Below are 4,367 nucleotides of genomic sequence, written 5' to 3'. Positions count from 1 at the left end.
AAATAAACAAAGATTTTTGATGAAGCCAGGTGTGGTGGTGTGCATCTATAGTCCAGCTACTCAGAAAGCTGAGGCACAAAGATCACTTGAGCCCACAAGTTGATGAGAGTTGATCATTGTTTGCTTACTCTGCCGCTCCTAACAGAATTACCACACTGCTAAGCAATGTGACTGTGGAATTATGGTATGGAGCTCTTTTTCCCCCAAGGACAATATGGCACCTGCTACTCTGCTGTTGGCAGTCTGAATCAGGACAGTATGTAGGCAATGGACCACCCTGTTTTACAGATAGCACAGTGTTTCAAGGAGAATCTAGGAAAAATTATAAACTCTATACATTTAGTAAGGATGGGATCTTGTTTCTCTGGGTCAAAAAAGGAAAAGTAAATAGTCTCAATGTCACTAAAAATGAACTACTGTACTCCTTCAACCTTCCAAAGGCATTTTGCTTTTAATTCTCACCCAAAACCACTGTCCTGGAAGTATAGCAGCCTTATACTATTTTCTAAAGATGGTGCAGCTGGAATTACCAAACTAAACTTAATGGTGTGAAAACTGGGATACATTTGAAATAATTTATTTGAGGAAAAAAACAGTGAAGTTTACGTCTTTAAAAGCAACAATTTAAACACAGGTGCAAATAAATTACATTTGCAAAAATTAAGAATTTTATTTCATCCCTTGTATGCCAACCACATAAGTCACCTATGTTCCAGGAAGTAAAGCTACACCTTCGTTTGTTGGATTACACCAACACTCCAACTCTGCTGGATTCCACACAGCTCTAAAGCTGTGTTCCTTTGAAAGTTTAAAGTTATTTTAAAAGTTTCCTCAAAGCTGATCATTTTACCATGCTACGGAATAAAAAAGCTACTTTTGTGTTGGTAATAGTTGTATAGATGTTGACAAGAGAAGGTGCTTCCTACATGGAGAACCAATCCAATGCTACACAGCAACCAAGGAAGAAAGTGAGGTAGTACAATGACTAAAAACTAACCCCATACAGGATGTAGGTTGGAATTCTAGTTCTACTGAGATTTTTGCTGTTCTGGTTTTAGGCCTGCCAAAGCAACACTTTTCAACTTGAAATGTGACCCTGGGTTTGAGTTTGGAATCCATCCTTACAATGAAGCCTACTGCAGCCCTTGTGGATATGTATTAGTACTAGTTGGATTTGGAAACCTGAGGGAACAAATGGAAACGTGGAATATTAAAAACTATAAATTTTTTTCTAAACTAGTGGTTTCTGATTCTATATGTTTTGTTGGTGCCCAGATGGGGAGTGTATTTTAACAGCTGCATTTACTCCCAGGTACAAGTTAATGATTGGTACAAGATAAAGCATTGCTCTGGCTCTAAATGTGATGTACCATCAAATGCAAAATCATGGCAGGTCTCTTGGCAGCCAGTTTTGGATGGAATATTTTCAGCAAAACCAATAATTTACCAAGCAGATCCAAATGAAGTACCCAGTGAGGACCTTTAGGAACCAAAAGTTGCAGCAGCTTATAGACCCCCAGCTTTAGGAAATAAAGCAATTACTGATTCCAAATTGCATGAAGAGAACCAGTTCAGAATATGAAACCAGAAGCAGAAAATAAAAGCCATTACCCCAAACAGCCATTAAAAATCAAAGGAAGCATGATTTAAGAAAGCTGCCAAGTGAAAAGCAAGAAGTGACAAGAGGTCATATTTGACAGTTACTCTTGCCCTCAGAGCATAACATGAAACACCACTCCTCTGTCAACTTCTGGTGACTCTAAGGTAGACACACAAAAAGAAAGAACTTAAAGAAGAAAGTGAAAGCAATCGAAGAACTGAAGGAAAAAGCAGTAGCTGGAAACTAGAAAAAAAAAGTCTAATTGGAGAAATTTCAAAAAGAAGGTAAGGCACAGGGGAATGAGATGATCCAATTATGTGGATGTACGAATATGGCATAATGAATGTATAATTATAATGCACCAACAAAAAAGAAAAAGAATCATAACATACCAATAAAAGAAACAAATAAAAGAAAATTTAAAAAGAGACAACCCTTCTCCAGGAGCTGGAAGATTTGGAATTGGGGATTTAAAGATTTACAGAAAGCAAATTGATTACCAGAATTTAGTACAAACACATCTGCTAAACACATTGGTGCTCATGGAATATCCATGTACCACATTTAATGTTGGTCTATAATTTTGACCATTTACCTATGTCTGTATATGTGTGAAGTCATGTAATAATGTCTATTAAATTAACGTTTACAACCTGCATCCTATATCATGTCAGCATAAAGAAAAGAGATACATGAATTTTTCAGCTAAGTTTGACAGACTGAGAGGCAGTGTTTTATAGTAGAGGATTCTATTTAATTTGTAAATGAATAAAGTCATTTTAAATTTTTAAAAAATCTGGCATTGAATCAGAAACACAGAATAAATCAAAATATTAGAATCCAGTTTGATTTCCAAAATTTATACATTACTTATTATCATCCAGACATCAATACTGCAAGTTGGGTAAGAGTCAAACTGCCTCACAGGTAGGATTCAAAACAGACAAGTACACTCATAATTTTTATATAATATTACAAGTGATATGATTAATATACAGATACATTGAAGTATCAAGAAACTGAAAAACTCAGTTTCATCACCAGCCAGCTGGGCATCCTGGGAGCAAGTCCCTTAACTTCTCAGAGCCTCTTTTCCAACCTTTAAAATGAAAGAACCGAATTGATTAAATAAATATTAAAGTGACATTTCTCAAAATTGTTAATAAGTCCTTTTAAAGGGAAAGATACATTTTGAGAACTCCAGTGTTGGTTTAAATTATTTTCTTATATTACCAGACTATATTAAAACCAAGAAATGAAATATAGACTGCTGTGCTTATAGTGCTACTATTCTGATAAAGTCAGAAATAACAGCAGCAATTTAATTTGATAAACGACAGTCCTTGCTCCCAACATTAATGTGTATGGATTACTACAGCATATTCACCCAAGTCTCCTCAGCTGCATGATGTCTTCCTTCTTTCTTGGATTTGCTCTTTATGAATTCTCTCTAGACCTTCAGCTGTGAGACTATCTGGTCTTCACCTAATACAGTGTACCATATAACTTTTTAAAAATTCGTGTATATAGTACATTAACATTACTATTATCTGAAGTCACCGCCACTGGGTAATAGCACACCAGACTTCTTTCTCCTAATATTTAGTACCTGTTAATCAACCTTTTCCCATTTCTTCTTCTGCCATCACCATTTAAATTTTAAGACAGTCCTTGTTCTACTTTTGTTAGTCTGTGACAGTTGTAAAGACTAATCATCCCTCTTCGCTTTATGTGGTTTAGATGTTAGTCATCAGGAAGAACCAGGAAAGGCTTACATTATGGAAATTTCAGATTATTCAGGAAATTTCAGGAAAACATGTGACAGAAATGCTAGTTGCTATTAAACATCCCCTTTCCTTTCCTTTCCTGCTTGAAAAACTGAGTTTTATGTGGGACAGCCATGTACGCACCTAAAAATTTCCCAGTCTCCCTTGCACCCAGTGTGCTGAGGAGGTGCTATTCTGGCCAGTCATCTCTGGACATAAAAGTGCCCAGGAGAGTACTCACTAGGAGAGAGTGGAGCAAAGGAAAGACATCAGCTGGATCCCCAGTGGTGTTACTGAGCTCTCAGCTGCTCCTTCTGGATTTTTTTTTTTTGTGTGTGTGTGTGTGTGTGTGTTTTTAATTTGGTTTTGGGGTTTTTTCCTCAAGGAGTTTTTTTTTTTAATATTTTTTTAGTTATAGATGGATGCAATATCTTTATTTGGTTTATTCATGTTTATGTGGTGCTGAGGATCGAACCCAGTGCCTCACATGTGTGAGGCAAGCACTCTGCCACTGAGCCACAATCCCAGCCCCCTCAAGGAGTTTTGCTATGAAGCTTTGGCTGGCCTCTAGCTCCTGGGCTCAAGTGATCCTCCTACCTCCTAGGAGATACCTCCCAGCTGGTCCAGGACTGCAAGCCCACACCACTACACATGAGATGAGTATTGAGTCACAATCATGTTCAACCCCCTGCACTGGGGGTTGAATACCGCTCTGTGGTTTTGTTGTTGTTGTTGTTGTTGTTGTTGTTGTTTTTAGTTATAGGAGGGCACAATGTTTAATTTATTTAATTTTTATGTGGTGCTGAGGATTGAACCCAGTGCTTCACACATGCTAAGCAAGCACTCCACCACTGAGCCACAACCCCAGCCCCACTCTGTGATATTTTTATTGTAGTGAAAATAAAAATACCACGGAAAACATGTGGACTTCAGAGAATACATTCATAGTCCCTTTTGGAAAAAGACTATTACTATAGTCCCCTCTAGTGCTAAGAGTTTAA

General features: G+C 37.3%; 1 pseudogene; it reads left to right on the top strand.

Annotated features, from left to right (window-relative positions):
* The first annotated feature begins 214 nt into the window (after positions 1-214).
* Positions 215-2,074, top strand: LOC143400794 (eukaryotic translation initiation factor 2A-like; annotated as a pseudogene).
* Positions 2,075-4,367: the final 2,293 nt, after the last annotated feature.

The sequence above is a fragment of the Callospermophilus lateralis genome, chromosome 6 (genome assembly GCF_048772815.1).
Source record: "Callospermophilus lateralis isolate mCalLat2 chromosome 6, mCalLat2.hap1, whole genome shotgun sequence".
NCBI lineage: Eukaryota > Metazoa > Chordata > Mammalia > Rodentia > Sciuridae > Callospermophilus > Callospermophilus lateralis.
The sequence above is the reverse complement of the archived record's forward strand: the minus strand, read 5'-3'. Positions and strand labels throughout refer to the sequence as shown.